Below are 17940 nucleotides of genomic sequence, written 5' to 3'. Positions count from 1 at the left end.
CACAATAAGAAAAACAGAAATGGAGTTTTAGAGCTAGCAATGTACAAACTAATTGTTATTAATGATTATTTGAAAGAGTTTTGTAGTTAAACTTTGGAGATAATCAAATACACTTACAACATGCATTCTGAATAGAACACTATGTTTGGAGTGATACACACTTGGCAATGATAACAAACATGCCTGATCCATTCCCATTATCTGGATGCATCATTTGCATAAATCACACCCAAAATCATGCCTGATCTTGCGTCAGTGGTTGGCAATAACATACAAAAATGTTACATTTAACAAGAAGGTCATGACCTTAATGTCAAAATCAATGTTCATGCTGTATATTATGAATCTGGCCTTGACCTTAAGGTCATAAACATATGGAGATGTGTTGCATAATAAATTTCTTTGCATCAGAATGACTTACCTCAAATAATCCATCAATGAATTAAAGAAATATAAAAAAAGAAAATATATAAACTAAAACCTACCAGTAATCTTCCAAGTTCATGACCATGATAGCAAGGTCAAGGATGGATCATGGAAATCACAGAATGCAACATATTTGATGTATGATAAATCATTTTTCAAGTGTTAAAAAGTTCAGCAAATCATATGGAATATCTCCTTATTAATATGCAGAGATCGTAGCTCATAATCAAAGTAGATTATAGATCTTGATCATACAAGCTGTTATGACCCACTGGTCTTAAATTAAGTAACAAAAAGAAGTGAAACTTACATGCTTAATACAATTCAACAAATAATTTATTTCTGTAGAATACAATGTGAAAACTCAAAAGACACAGTACATGTATTTTGAATTAAAAGTCCCAAATAATCATATATGTTCTATCACAAATCCAAAAGTATAGAATGTTTTGAATAAACTTGAATACTCTGGAATGTTCTAAATTCACCAATTAAATTGGTGTTGGAAGAAATATTTGTATTAATTTATATCTAATGTTGTTTAATTACATATTTCTGACAGGTTATCATTTAATCATAACCTGAATAAAATATCAGCAGATTAGTCCCCTGTGCAAAAAAGGGTTGTCAAATTGCTTTCTTATCTTGATTCTTTCTTGTTACAAAAGCCTGTCAACATTGTTACATTTAAGTTGTTTTATCTTCTGTTCAAATTCAATTTGTCTGATTACAATTTATGAAGAAAAATCAGTGTAAATTTTAGTCTAAATTTATAGATTTTATTATGATTTTACAAATCTTGACGAAAGCCTCTTCTCATAAAAAGTAATTATGCCACCCACAAGCACTAGGAAATTTCTGATTAAAACACTGGCAATCCATGGGTGACATTGCAGTATGTATCCTAATACAGGCTTATAATAATGTGTGGACATGTTTGATGAGACCTAATTCCAATTTAAATAACGAAATGCCAATATCAGTGGGAGTGTTATTCTTTATCATACAAACATAGAATACTTACAGTCCTTAAGCAAATGGTCCAGTATTAGAATTGTGTCGGCCAATTTAGTCTTGGCAAAGCAATACAAGATCAGTAATTAACAGATTATTGGTTATGCACAAACTGAACAGGACTCCTGTATAATTTCACATAACAAATTAAAACATACTGGGATTGGGCAACCTCAAACAAATATAGCATCTTCCAAATCTTTATTTCATTTCCATCATTATGGCCAATTGAGTATCTCTAATAATCCAAGCATTTAATGACTGTTTATCTGCCAAGGCTCTCTTTGCTGATCCTCCAACAAGAAAGCTGACAGATCATCTCAATCAGATCCAGGACCTGCAGGTGCTTTTTCCTCCAGATCTTTCAGACTCTTTATAAAACACAGAAAGCATATGATCCAGACTCTATTCTAGAATTGGTATTTGGCAAAGTAGTTTGAATGTTGCTCTGTATATAATATCAATGCGGTGAGGATGCAGTGATCTGTAGTTGAAATCCATATGGTGAACTAAGCCAGATGTCATATTTGATGCAGTGATCTGTAGTTGAAATCCATATGGTGAGGTATGCCAGATGTCATAGTTGATGCAGTGATCTGTAGTTGAAATCCATATGGTGAGGTATGCCAGATGTCATATTTGATGCAGTGATCTGTAGTTGAAATCCATATGGTGAGGTATGCCAGAAGTCATATTTGATGCAGTGATCTGTAGTTGAAATCCATATGGTGAGGTATGCCAGATGTCATAGTTGATGCAGTGATCTGTGTCCTTCACATATTAGTTTGTTCTCATTCCATCCCCTTCTGAAGTCTTCTAGTCATGAGTTTATGACCGGCCTCAGTGCCATTCCTTGTTTTAGGCCATCTGGGTCAAAATCATTTATCCCTCAACACTGTAAAACACAGAGTCAATTCAATGTTATTTGATGGTGAATATAGCACCATAGCTGTTCAATTCTAAGCCTGTAAACAGATCTTCACTCTAATATGGCTCCTCATTTCTCTTATAAGATTTGAGGTTTTTTTTCTACACTCTCCAACACTGAAATCACCCAGGATGACACAAAATAGGATGCACACCTTTGCACATATTCAGGACTGTACAGTCTGTATTAGCTGTCCCACACCTCAGATAAGTAATCAAGTCACTGGAGCCATCAATACAGCCATGTGTGATGAACCCCCATCTGTAAAAATAACAAAATAACAAAGTTTTATTATACATCTTAAAAAGGAAACTGATGTAGTGATCTCAGATAATCTGTGTTGTCTGCAGTTGACTTGTGTTTATTTGTATTCCTTATACGGTGTGGATCAAGGGTGATAGGACTGTTGTAATTATGGTATGGTTTAGGTGTCAGAGTGCTGTTGTAATTATGGTATGGTTTGGCTTAGAGAGGGCTATTGTAATTATGGTGTGGATTATGTGTGAGGGGGCTATTGTAATTATGGTGTGGATTAGGTGTGAGGGAGCTATTGTAATTATGGCGTGGATAAGGTTTGACAGTGCCATTGCAAGTATTATGTGGATAATGTGTGATAGGGCTATTGCAATTATTATGTGGATAATGTGTGATAGGGCTATTGCAATTATGGTGTGGATCAGGGTGTCAGAGGGCTATTGTAATTATGGTGTGGATTAGGTGTGAGAGGGATATACAATTTCTAAATTCCACAGTAATTTACCTCATGAACAATTACTGATGCAAAATCTGCACATTAAGCAATGAACTTACAGAATCACATGTTTGATGCATGTAAATCAAGATATTGCTTTTTCGTTACACAATGGTAGATCTGGGTCTATTGGATCTACAATTGTTGGACAATTACTACATGTCCTCATTTATAACTCAAGCCTAAATCTGCTGTCACGTTAAACAATGGCAGATCTGGGTCTATTGGATCTACGATTGCATATGGACTCAACTTACATGTGAGTATATAATTATGCATGCATGTAATCCTCCTAGCTCAGAGTGTTTTCGTCCCAAGATAAGGGGTATATCCAGTCCCACACAGATAAAGGGTGTATCCAGTCCCTCCCAAGATAAGGGGTGTATCCAGTCTCTCACTGATAAGGGGTGTATCCAGTCCCTCCCAAGATAAGGGGTGTATCCAGTCCCTCCCAAGATAAAGGGTGTATCCCATCCCTCCCAAGATAAGGGGTGTATCCAGTCCCTCACTGATAAGAGGTGTATCCAGTCCCTCACTGATAAGGGGTGTATCCAGTCCCTAACTGATAAGGGGTTTATCCAGTCCCTCACTGATAAGGGGTATATCCAGTTGCTCACTGATAAGGGGTTTATCCCAACTTGATCCCAGTGTCATATATTTATGGCAATACTGCCTGTGATCACATGACTGTGATCTGGTTTAAACAAGATCCTGACTTAATAATTTGACAAGATATGGTGTATTCTTCAAGAACAAAAAATAAAATTGTTTTCTTTAGTTTCGAAACATGTTAGGTCATTACAGAGCTGACAGTTGTTAATTTAATTACCACTGAACAATAAAACCATAAAGTCCTCCTTGAGTTTTATTTGTATTGTACCCTGTAAAGACACATGTAGCTTAATGCAGGGTATACAGGTGTCTCAAGGTCTATAACTACCATTAATGTACTAAATTCATTATATCCCATCTTTATTCCTTATGCCAAACTTTCAAGGTAATTCATGTTATTTACTAATTAATGTATTTATTTTGATTCAGTTTTCCTTATTTTTTTAACATGTTCTACTTGGAAAATGTTTTCAATCTTTGTTTCATTTAATGATGCTAATTCATGTGACTATTTACAGTATAGCATAATGCCAAGTGTTTTACTCATATAGTTTTTTTACTCATATAAGTTTCCTAACCAGTGATGCCTTTTCACATGCTGACACGAGTGTCATATCTTTGAATTTAACATAATAACAATGATTATCTAGAGAAAAGATCAGAGCAAATGCCAACTTATTATAGAAGTGCACATGTACTTATTAACAAAGTGTAATCTCTGGAGATTACCTACAATGACAACAACGTAGCACACTAAATAATAGTTTTTTAATTTGAAGCTAAACTGAGTTTATATGGATTTTATATTGTAAATATTTAAATACAAGTTATACAATTTAGAAACTTAAAGAGTATGGTATCAAATTACTATTATGAATACAGCCAGATCAGATGGTGACTGGAGCTCATACTTAAACTATTAGATGCCAAAAAATCAATATTAAATACTGAAAAAGTTTTAAGTAATTCTTGTTTAGTATGGAACAAGTTGATAACTGCATCAAGAGAGTCTACCTGGGCCATTTACTTATATATTCCAAGGATTGGCAGGAAACAGTTTAACATTTTTGGTGGAGTCTGCAGAATTGCATTAACATTGCCACATTCCAATGCAGACACCAAAAGTATATTTTCCATTCTGAGGAAAATTGCTGGCTGTACAAAATTAATATAATCCAGGCGATCTCCAAGAAATGCTAAAATTGTTTGTGATCCATACAAGGAAAGTATGAATGGCAGGAGCTTATGTGAAAGGATTGATAATATATTATATACATATTTTAAAATAACAAAATGGAAATGTTGATAATATATTATATACATATTTTAAAATAACAAAATGGAAATCTGTTTGGTAGTTGAAATTTTTACTCATTTTCATGCTAAAAATCAGGTCGATAAAAATCATCCTTCTATTAAAGTGACTGTCAAAACTCAAGACCAAATTTTGCCAATCTCCAGATCTGTTATAATCTGACCTCTCTTTTCGATCACGTGTCTATGTAATATTTCATGAATGTTTAGTGCAAAACTGTGAAGAAATAACTTGTATGTAACTGGCTTTAGTCACAGTAGGAAGAGATGACTTCTATTTAACTAAAATTTGTCACACAATGAGAAGAGATGACTTTTATGTAACTAACATTTGTCACATGGTGTGAAGAGATAACTTATCTGCAACTAGCGTTAGTCACATAGTGGGAAGAGATGACTTGCATGAAACTAGCATTAGTCACATGGTGGGAAGAAACCATTACCGGGTAATCACACAGTGGCAAGAGATGATTTGTATTCAAGTAAAGTAAGGAAAAAATGAATGCCAATATACCTGGAGTTTCATATATTGATCAATCTGCATGGTATACTCTTCTGAACACAGCAGCTGACCAGTGTCCAGAATATCTTTCCGGGTCCATCCTTTTCAGATTATCTCTAGCACAATGACACTGACCATGAATTCATCTTGATGCATGGTGACCAGGCTTCATCTACATGAAGAAAGTGAAACAAGAAATCTAAAGTCATTTGATAACGTCTAATCTGTCTTAAGCAATCACCTGTCTTAAACAACCAATGCTTCAATGTCAATGAAATGATGATATGCAAGAAATAAACCTCTACTAAGAGTCCACCTATCCTGTGAGTCACTTTTCTCACTCTCCGTAAGTCATTTCTCACAAACGGTCTGACTAGAATGCTTGCATAACACATCCCGGTCCTCAACTTTTTTCACCCCACCCACTAAAAATCTGTGCCACCAGTGTCATGTCACATGTCTAAAAATAGGTACATGGTCCAAACATAACTGTATATCTGAATTTTTAATTTCAGTCCCAGTGAGTGATATGCATGAAGGTATAAAGGATATGAATCTCAACAATTTATAATGTATGACCATGGGCCTAAGGCATGGGGGGAGGTATGCATATACCCTGGAAAATACTGGCATTTTTAAGTATGAATCATGAATTTGCTCATTAAATGTATATATAGTACTGTTGAACAAATCTTAAAAGCAAATGTATCGAATAGTGTGAAAGGAATTGTTTTAAAATTCCTGATATTCAAGTTTCAATATTTAAAAATTAAATTAAAAATAAATTGATATCAAAGCATTACATCTTAATCCTGGCAGACATATTTGCTTTGGTTGCTGACTTTTATCTGCATTATTGCAGTACATCATAATCAACAAAAGCTCCTGTTTTGGGGGTTTGTTTTGCCACATGATCAAAACGCAAAACTGAATGATGTTGTTCTTTTAGGATTTAACACCATTTTTCAGCACAAGATAGGCAATACTTGGTGGCCAGTATAACTGGTGGAGGAAGAACCCTGGTAAACCCCGGGAAGAACCACCAACCCACTAGAAGCCACTGGTAAGCTTTCTCACGTACCCATGTTAACCGAGCCTGCAAATCGAACCCATGCAGACAGAGGTGAATGGCAGTGATCAGGAACAGTGAGTACTTTAGACCACTCAGGACCCCCCACAACTGAATCAGAATGTCAGTTAGCAGATGAGACCAACCATCTAATACTTAATTTTGGGGTTTTAAGATCATTAATTTATTTTCACATAATACAATGAATGTAATGGGATTTTCAGAGGTCTCGCTATGATTTTAAAACTATGAGTCCAGGACTCCTAGTTAGGTAAAATTAAGCATCCCACCAGCAAAAGTTGCAGTTCCATAAGCATACTGGGCCATACCAGAAGTGGCTAAATGTCCAGATGTGACGAACCTGTGGTTGTCATTGAGTTAAATTTTCCATATTCTTTACACCATGACATATAGCTCTTGTCTGTCCTTTAGAGTAAGGCTGAATTTGGTCAATACAAGGAAAGGTCTTACTCCAAACACTAAGCCAGTCATCACCCACTTTCTCACACTTGGTTACTCTTCCATCCAAACTATCAGTTCTAGAAACCTCAGCACTCTTCTGTATCTCATTAAAATCTTTGTCAACTTGCCGTTTAACCCCAAATACTTATCCAAATTTGCAAATGGCATTTTGTCTAAAAATCGACATGTCTTGATTTTGAGGTCACACGCACTACTTATTCTGCTACATTAGTAAATGAACACAATGAAAGCTAAATTTGTTTATTTGACGTACCGTACTCTTATAATGACCACATGTACATCTCTGGGCCTTTCTGCCTGATCAGCTTATTTTCCCACCATTCAGCCACTAGTCAAATTCTTAGGTGTCTGCTTATTTTTCTGACATTTACCAGCAATGTCAAAAGAAGAAAAAAAGCAGAGACCTACTTGTTGGTCTAGATGCCCAGCTATTGCATCATATTATTTTGATGTACTCTTATAAGCCGCCCAGCTATTGTGTGCATATGGAGGACTCCTGCATAAGCGATTTTCTGTGTCCCAGATAAAAAAATGCATCCAAATATGCATTGTTAAGCGTTTCCAAGACCTCTGGATTTTGTTTGGTATAAAGCTGTGCAATAGTCTTATAGTCAAGCTATCTGAGAGCAAAATCTTTTTTTCAAGAAACTCCATGGACCTTTCCTGACACCCCGCTGCTGGAAAATTAAATTGTTTGTTCAATGGAAGGTTGCTGATCTTGACCATTATGGAATACAGCAAGTCATCACAGACATTGAACAATACAATGTTTTTGCTTAGGACCAAGATAAATGAGTGCTAGTAATGAAATATTACACATCATCACTAATGAAGCTAACTTTCAGAGTGGTATATATTTCCAATTAACAAGATGTGTATTATATTCAGTTATCTTGAGTATCTTGTGTGGTTATTAGGAATTTTTTTTTTTTTTTTTGCAAAGGATTTTATTTATAAATCCATCAAGCAGCTCATGTGAGCTATGAAAGAAGACTCAGATGTGATGTCAGAACAAGACTGATCTGGTTAATTATGGTCAGACGTTAATGAAAAGATGATGGAAGCCAGATTGGATATGGAAACTTCCTTGACTTAGACCAAGAAGTAGATTTCTGCTTTCTTTTTTTCAGACAGTGGAACATAAAGAAAAAGCGGAGACCAACTTATTGGTCTAACCCTGGCTAAGAAATAAAAATGATGTCACATATATATGCTGCTTGTTCCTAGTCTGCAAAGTGCACTCGGACCAACTATTTGTTAACGAAGTACTAATTTGCAGTTGTCTGAGGTTACCAGACACGAGACAGCCATGGATCCTGCAACTAATGTGGAAGGAAGGAATGTTTTGAAGCAAAAAGCAAATGTTACAAAATCTTTTTGAAACAAATGTTAAGAGGTAGACAAATACCAATAACTAAAATCAGCACCAACAAGCCAGTCATTCACTTTGTGGACATCATTGGTTTTGTAACTGGGACAGTAGACACCAATGTGAAGGAAATAAAATCTGTGAACAAAAGGAGAGATTTATTCAGATTCACCATGTTGTTCATCGAGTCATCTCTTCAATGCAATACATTATTAACATACAGTAACTGGTCACGACGCTATTGTTTATTTTATATTAAAATAGTTTTCAAAAATACTGCATTAAGTGTTGTAATGCATACAGTTCTTATTTAATACTTACACTGGAGCTATAGGACTCGCAGGACTATTCCGATATCCCATTTTTGAGTCACGAATCTTTGATTCTTCGTTTTCAAAAACCAGGAAAATCAGAGCTATCACCATTTCTGAGTCAATTATCCAGGACTCTATTTTTTTGAAGGATCTAACTGTATATGCTGTTATATCCAAAAATACAGTTTGCATGTACTACTCATTGTTTACGGAATTGCTATCTTCGGAATGCTTATCACATTATTTTAACTTGTAAGCTTTCTAATGACAGCGACTAAGTATGGGAGCAATCATTGTTTAATTACCGGGGTCACTCAGATTTTCAACATTTTCTAACATGGAAATAATAAGTTTCTAATTTGAATATTACAAAATAAAGGGTAATGCATATTATTAGAAAATCATTTTCTATCACTTGAAAATGCCGAGTCTGTCCCAAAACGGCTTGCAGTTTGTTGAGCTTCAACTTGGAATATGCCATTTTCCAGATATTGCGCGAAACAACTTGGAATTCTTTATTGTGCACTTTCTTGAGAAAATGACTGGTCGTGAACGTTCGATTTTATCCGATTTAGTTCTGGAAAGACTGATTTAATTGTTGGATAGGTCTTTAAGGAAGTTATTGCATAACATTAATATCTAGTCCCTTGAAATATATTTCACAGCTATGGTGGTTATTGCATGAATTGATTGCAAGCCATTTAAATGTAGGAAAGGTCTTGAACTTTCAGATATGATTATTCTTTTTTACATGTTCAAAATAGTATAACATTTTTAATATGACCCTTGGAGTCGAGCAAGTTGTTGGCATAGGTTTTTTTAGTGGGAGAGGGGTAATATCAATATTTTAAGTATTGTAAGTGAAGATATTAAAGTTGGATTGTTAGAAATCATCAAGGTCAGGGCTATGACATATGTAATGGAATCCTGGGTTACAATCTATGATCCTGCTCAAAAGGGTGGGCCCTGTGGGGCTACTGCTGAGATCGATACAACAACCAATTATATTATAGGTCTGAAGGACACATATATATCCAATGCAAACCAGGGGCCATGCCCCTAAGGATGTGGATTTGTCCCTAGATCTTAACTTGTAAAGAGCAGAGACCCCAATTTTTAACCATATACAACTGGTTGAGAGACACACAACAATATCAGACATACTTCAGTTACAAATCCTGGGGAAGGGTACTTGCTCTTGGATTCATCACTTGGAAATTGTCGAGATTCCCATCCTATAACCAGTAGTGGCCTTAGCGGGGTGCAAAAGATGTAATCACACAGGGCCCGCAAGCTAGGGGGCATGAAAACCTTGGAGTTTATTTAAAGTATACTATAATTAAAGCAGATTATTGAAAACAGTCCTATATTTTTCTATGAATATTTCACAGAATTTATTCACTGATGTGGAAATTAGATTCTGGAGGCCTATTTTCCTCATTTTGCACCATGGCCCAAACAGCCTTACAACCCCCAATGCTATAAGTATACATGCATCAGAGATCGGGACTTGTCCATGACTTATTAAACTTGGAAACTATCAAGATTCCAAACACACACACACACAATAACTCTTGCATATGTAAAGAGAAATACACATTTGCTGTGCTGAATTAAGCATTTGTTAACGGATCAGGTCAGACCTCTAGCAGGATGGATTGGAAGTGGTGACTTGCAATGCCATGATATTTGCTTAATTCTAGGCATTTTTCTGTATGTCAAAATGTTGATGTTTACCCAAGCAATCATCCATTTTGAAAAAAAAGTGACACTCATGTCAAATGCTTTTTTTAGACAGTGTGTACACAGTACAATATATACAGATACTTGTATATTTTTATACAAAATCTCTTTATAATATTCTGCTTGAAAGGTATACTGAAACCAGCCTGATATCTTGTAAATGTAAACATCAGAACTATACAGTCATGTTACATCTTCATTAAGGTCAACTTTACATCATGGTAATGCATTTACTTTGAGTGTGCTGTTTGTAATTTGAAAAGTTGTGTGCTGTTTGTAACATGAAAACTGATGGAACTGGTGTTTTAAAAATTGATAATATTTATATATATATATATATATGTAAAACATGGCTGTCTCATTTCATGACAAACAGTGGACATCATTGTAATTTTTAACTATACATCATGATTTGCTTTCATGAACATATCTGTCAGTTCATTATCATACTTTGTCAGGTCAACACTGAGAAGCAGAAATACACCAAAAAACTGTAAAGCAAGATCCTGTAAAATGGGTTCAGCTCAACCAAACCACTGTCCTGATAAGTGTTTTTTACCCACACCATTAAAAGTTTAAGTGACCAAAGTACAGAACATATATTGATCAGATTTATGTATAACATTAGAATTCAATCTATTGGATAAATAGCATCCAGATGGTGAATCCAATGTTTCTTTTAACTGACATTTCATTTATGAATTAACAATATCAATTGCCTTAAAAAAATGCTGGAAAATTATGGAAGCTGTCCTTGTAGTGTATGGAGATTAAGATGGACTGATAGAAGTTATTTATGATAAATCTGTGTTTGTCAATGTGTTAATTTGCATTATTTTCCTTCTCTAACATACATGATCCAAATATGAGACTTGTCTGTCCTATTATACCAACCATCACTCCATGTACTTAATAATATGTTAAAAAATAGCCTTGAAAATAGGCTATTCAAATAAATAAGTTATGCATCAGACAAACTAAGTTCATTCCTTTCCACACATTTCATGCATGACAACCCCAGTTACAAATTTGCCATGTTCCATTACTCTTGTGTCTTTTCTAATGTGCCAATCTTTTTGTATGTTTTGGTTGATATGCAAATGCCTTCAATCATACACTTAAATATGTGAATCAACTTCTTCATTACATCTATGGGGCTCCTGGTGGTTGATTGGTCTAAAGTGCTAACTTTTGCCCATCTCTCCTCTCAGCCAAAGTATGTGACAAAAGACCACCAGTACCTTGTAGTGGGTCAGTGGATTTGCCAGGGTTTTCCTACATTTTTTCTACACCAGATATACTAGGTGCCAAATAGAGCCTATCATGTTCTGCAATAAATGGCATTAAGCCCAAAACAACAAAAATAGGGCCTCGGGTGGCAGATTGGTCTAAATGTATCACCTAAATAAATGGATAGATTCCTGTGAGTTCAGAAACTGTAATAAGTATTATGCCCCCACCATCTTTGTATCCACTGACCAATACCCTTAACTTCATTTGTAATGAGACCCTGCAGCCCAATTATTAATTGCTTCAGAACTGCATGTAAAAACTGATCATTTCTAGGAGATTACATAACAATGCATTCCAACATTTGTATCCATGGGCAACAACAGTAGAGACTCACATAAATTATTACTAAAGCATAAACATGGTCTAAAAAGATAAACCTGCCATTTGACCATTGTATTAACTTTATTGATTAGTCATGTCAAATTATGCATAAATAAGTGCTAATTTTAGATGAGGATGAGGAAACTCCCACATATTTCAAAGTTTGACCTTTAAATATGATTTCTTGCCATGTTGCAGTGGAAATTAGCTTAACTTCAAAATGAGTTTTGAACTAAACAGGAAATAAATGCAAATTAAAATTTATGAAAATTAATAGAGTAGTGCTTCTCTAACATATAACAAGAAAACCTCAGAAAAGAGTTTGAACAAAGTGGTTTTCTCATTGTCTTCAGTATAATTTAATTTAGTGAATATCACTTTTGTATTCACCATGTGTTAGTGGAATAGTTTCAAACACTTTTTATGTAACACCATAAGACTGGGACCCATTAACTAGTTTTATCAAGACCATTAAGATACATGTCTTTTTAAATTGACTGTCATGACTTATCTTTTGTATTAAAACAGTTCAATGATTAATTACTTGTCTGAATTGGCTTTTAGTGATATATTTAATTGTGAAATAAGATTTTTAAATATTTAAACTGGTTTAGCGATATGTTCAGTTCTGTAATTAGATTGTATAGTTTCAGTTTAGCTATTATGTCTATTTCTGAAATCTGATTTTTACTATTTTGAGTCTGTTTTTAGTAATATGTTTAATTATGAAATATTGTTTTGTTTATTAGTGATGTATTTTTTTCAGAAAAAAAGATGTTATGTTGTAATACTCAGAAATAATATCTTAGTCTAATATAGAATTTAAAATTTTGTCTAATATAGAAGTTTTAATTTGGTCAAATATATAACTTTTAATTTTAGTCTAATACAGATTTTTAAATTGTAGTCTATTAAATATATAATTTTTGATTTAGTCTAATATATAATTTATGATCTATTCTAATACAGAATTTTTAATTTTAGCTTAATATATAAATTTTATTTTAGTCATATATAGAAATTTTAATTTTAGTGTATTAGAATTTTTAATTTTAGTCTATTAAATATGTAATTTTTAATTTAGTCTAATATAGAATTTTTTTAATTATTCTAATATACAATTTTTGATTTTAGTCTAATATAAAACTTTTAATATTAGTCTAGTATAGAATAATCAATTTTAGTCTAATAGAGAATTTGTTTTTAGTCTATTAAAGCATATTGAATTTTAGTCTAATACATATTTTTTATTTTAGTCTAATATATATCATTTAATTCAGTCTAATATACAATTTAAACATTAATTTAATATATAATTTGTAATATTAGTCTAATATATAATTTGTAATATATAGAATGTTCAATTTAATTCTAATATAGAATTGTAAATGTTAGTCTAGCAGAATATCAATTTTTATTCTAATATAGGATTTTGAATTTTGAATAAATTTAGGATTTGTAAGTTCAGCCTAATATAGAAGTTTTAATTTTAGTCTAATATAGAAATATTTTATTTTTGTTTACTGTAGAATTTTGAATTTAGTCTAATATTGAATGTTTGCAATATTAGTCCTATATGGAAGTTCTAATTTTATTCTAATAGAGAATTTTTAATTTCAGTCTAATATAGAAATTATAATTTTAGTTGATTTTAAAATGTTTTACCTTTAGTATAATATTAAATATGTAATTTTAGTAGATTATAGATTTTGTTTTTTTAGTCCAATATAGATTTTTAAATTTTAGTCTAATATAGTATTTTTATTTTTAGTCTAATATGAAACTTTTAATTTTCATTGATTAAATAATGTGTTTTACATCTTAGTAAAATATAGGATGCTTCTTATAAGTCTAATATAATTTTTTTAATTTAGTCTAATATAGAATTTTTAATGTTAGTCCAATATAGAATTTAAAATTTAGGCTAATGTAGATATTTTAATTTTAGTCTCATATAGAATTTGTTTTATTCTAATATAAAGTTTTTAATATTAGTCTAAGAAAATGTGGAGTCTTAGTCTAATTTGAAATCTGTAATTTTAGTCTTATATATAATTTTAAATTTTAGTTTAATATATAATTTTTTTAGTCAAATATAGATTTTGATTTTTGCTTAATATGTAATTTGTAATTAGTCTAATATAGAATTTGTAATTTTACTTGATTATATTTATTTTATTATAGCTTTACAAAGAATTTTTAATTTTAGTCTAATACAGTTTTTAATTTATTTTAGTGTAGAATCTATAATTTTAGTCCATAATAGATATTTTAATTTTTAGTCTAATATATAATTTTGAATTTAGTCTAAAATAACATTTTAAAAATAATCTAATTTACAATTTTCAATTTTAGTCAATATCAATTTTTTTACTTTAAACTAACATAACATTTTCAATTTTTGTTTAATATAGAACTTTTAATTTAGTCTAATATAGAATTTTTAATTTTGTCTAATATAGAATTTGTAATTTTACTCTAATATAGACTTTTTAATTAGTCTAACAGAATTTTGAAGCTTAGTCTAATTTAGAATTTGTTATTTTAATCTAGTATAGAAGTTTTAATTCTAGTCTAATAAAGATTTTGTTTGTTTTTGTTTAATATGGAAATTTTAATTTAATATAATAAATAATTTACAGTATTAACTCATAGTAGAATTTTTCCAGTGTTAGTGGAATGTTATATTTTTTTGGGATATAAACTTGTAAATTTAAGTCCAGTATACAAATTTTAATTTTAGGTGATTGTAGAATTTTTTAATTTTAATCTAACATAGAATTAGTAATTTGTGTTGATTATAGAATTTTTTATTTTAGACAAATTTAGTGTTTAATTTTAGTAAATTATAGGATTTTTAGGTTTATTCTTATATATTATTTTTTAATTTGGTCTAATATAGCATTTTTAATTTGAGTGGATTAATTATTTTTTAGATCTTAGTAATGTGATGTGTGATGTGATTTTGATTTTTTACGTAGCTTTAACAATTTTTCAGTCATATCACTATGATGTCTGCAATGTGGCAGTTTATAGTGATGTCTAGCACTGGGACATCATGCCGCAGACATGTAGCATGATGTCCCACCCAGTCACATTATCCTGACACCAGGCTGACCAGTCCTAACACTAACCTCTTAATGCTGAACGCCAAGCGAGGCAGCTGTTAGTACCATTTTTTTAAGTCTCTGGTATGTCTCGGCTGGGGATCTAACCCACGACCTCCCGCATCCAAGGCGGACGCTCTAACCACTAGGCCTCCAGAGCAGTCAAGATCTTAGTAAAATGTAGGTTCTTTAAATTTAGTCTAATTTAGGTTTGTTAAGTTTTCTTTTAATATAAATGTTTCAATTTTAGTCTAGAATATAATTTTTTGCTTTAGTCAAATACATAATTTTTAATTTTGTCTAATATACAAATTTTAATTTTAGTCTAATATATGATTTTTAATTTTAGTCTAATATAGATTTTTTTATTTTATTCTAATATATACAGTTTAATTTAGTTTAACATAGCATTTTTAAATTTAGTCTAATATAGATTTTTAATTTTACACTAATATATATATATATATATATATATATATATATATATATATATATATATATATATATATTTATTAAGTTTAGTCTAATATGTAATATTTAATTTAGTCTAGTATTGCAATTTTAAAATCTATTCAATATCCAACTTTTAATCTTAGTTTAATATAGGATTTATAATTTAGTACTATATAGAATGTGTTTAGTGTAATATAGTTTTTCTTTTTTAAATAGAAAATGTAATTTAGTCTAATATAGAAATTTTAATATAAAATTTATAATGTAGTCTAATATTTAATTTTTAATCAACAGTAATAAGTCTAACATCATTTTGAATTTTAGTCTCATTTAGAATTTTAAATTTTAGTCTAATATAGGAGTTGTAAGTTTAGTCTAATATAGACTTTGTTCATTTTTGTTTAATATGGAATTTTTAATTTAGTCTTCAATATAATTTTTAATTTTTAGCTGATTATACGTTTTTCCAATATTAGTCTATCATAGAATTTTTAAAATTTGTTGATTATAGGGTATTTGTTGTTAATTTAGACTAATATAGACATTTTAATTTTATTCTCATAAAGAGCGTTTTAATTTTAGTTCATTATAGGATTTTTAATTTTAGTCTTATATAGAATTTTTAATTTTAGTCAATCAATTTCTTTTTGCATCTTAGTAAAATGTTTTTTAGTTAGGTCTAATATAGGATTTTTTATTTAAATTTAGTCTAGATGTTTTAATTGTAACTGATTCAAAACTTTTATATTTTAGTCCAATATAGGACTTTTAAATTTAGTCTAATATAGAATTCTTCATTTTAGGCTAATATAGAATTTCTAATTTCCTTAGTCTGATGTAGAATTTTTCATTTTATTCTAATACAGAATGTTTCTAATTTTTGTCTAATATATCATTTGTATTTAGTCTCATATCCAAATTTTAATTTTAGTCTAATATCAAATTTTTGATTTGCATTATGTGCCCTGCCCCAAATTCTTTATCCCTTTAAAGGGCCCCATTGGTAATATGTTTCTATAAACTTTTATGAAATGAACACAATTTCTTCTTTTTTCCATCTTGTTTCCTTAGTCTAAAAATATGGAACAGTATGTAGTTTAGTCTTGATAATTGTGTATGCTTGATATTATGTTGTTGAATTACTGGTGTAGTTGTTGTTGTATTGCTGGTGTAGTTGTTGTTGTATTGCTGGTGTAGTTGTTGTATTGCTTGATATTATGTTGTTGTATTGCTGGTGTAGTTGTTGTAGTTTCCATGTAATGAACTACTTTATTCATGCATGTATATTATGTCTTTATTACAGTTGTCTTGTGTGTGTACTCTGTCACATGTTACATGTATTATTTTGTTTTACAGTTGTCTTGTGTGTGTACTCTGTCACATGTTACATGTATTATTTTGTTTTACAGTTGTCTTGTGTGTGTACTCTGGCACATGTTACATGTATTATTTTGTTTTACAGTTGTCTTGTGTGTGTACTCTGTCACATGTTACATGTATTAATTTGTTTTACAGTTGTCTTGTGTGCGTGCTCTGTCACATGTTACATGTTTTTTATATCCTTTTCTTATGGATGTGTTTTGTGTTGTGTCATATTTCATGTGACTAATTTAGATTTGTTACAAGTATCACTATTTGTGCTATATGTTCATAATGTTATTATTACTATTATTATTATTAGTGATAGTAGTAGTAGTAGTAGTAATAGTAGTAAATGCTATAACAGCAAGAACAACAACAATTATTATTATTATTATTATTATTATTATTATTATTAGTGGTAGCAGTAGTAGTTGTAGTAGTAGTAGTAGTAGTATGACATACCTTAAACTGTCTAGGCGTAGATTGGTGGTAACATTTGGCTTGTAATTAGTATCTGTTGAAGCTGTTGACATTCTGGTAGAGGCAGCCTGTGTTGTGTTTGTATTTCTGCAACCTGAAAAAGTGTCAACCCTGTATTAGCAGTCACCTCTGTATAAATGTCACCTGTTTATATTGCTGGTGTATGTGTTGTAGTTCTTATGTAATGCTCTGCATTAGTATGCATGTGTTTTGTTTGTTTGAATTATAGTTGTATTTTGTATGCATGTGTGTGTGTGTGTGTGTAACATGTTCTGTTTTAGGTCTGTGTGTATTAAAGTTGTATTATCTTGTATGTCTGTCTGTATTATGGTTGTATTTGATTTGATTTGATTGTGGGTTTTGGACTCTTTTTATTTTCATTACATGTCAGTGTAATGT

The 17940-nt window shown here is 31.2% G+C and overlaps 1 long non-coding RNA gene across 1 annotated transcript; it reads right to left on the bottom strand.

Annotated features, from left to right (window-relative positions):
• Window positions 1-740: 740 nt before the first annotated feature.
• On the bottom strand, window positions 741-8994 carry LOC149774022 (uncharacterized). The gene is made up of 3 exons (XR_016417096.1): window positions 8790-8994; window positions 5560-5719; window positions 741-2629 (listed from the first exon to the last, which is right to left on the bottom strand). It is a non-coding gene; the product is annotated as an uncharacterized LOC149774022 (long non-coding RNA).
• Window positions 8995-17940: the final 8946 nt, after the last annotated feature.

The sequence above is a fragment of the Sinohyriopsis cumingii genome, unplaced genomic scaffold (genome assembly GCF_028554795.1).
Source record: "Sinohyriopsis cumingii isolate HCF-2022 unplaced genomic scaffold, ASM2855479v2 utg000452l, whole genome shotgun sequence".
Lineage (NCBI taxonomy): Eukaryota > Metazoa > Mollusca > Bivalvia > Unionida > Unionidae > Sinohyriopsis > Sinohyriopsis cumingii.
This window is presented reverse-complemented; position numbering and strand designations above follow the sequence as displayed.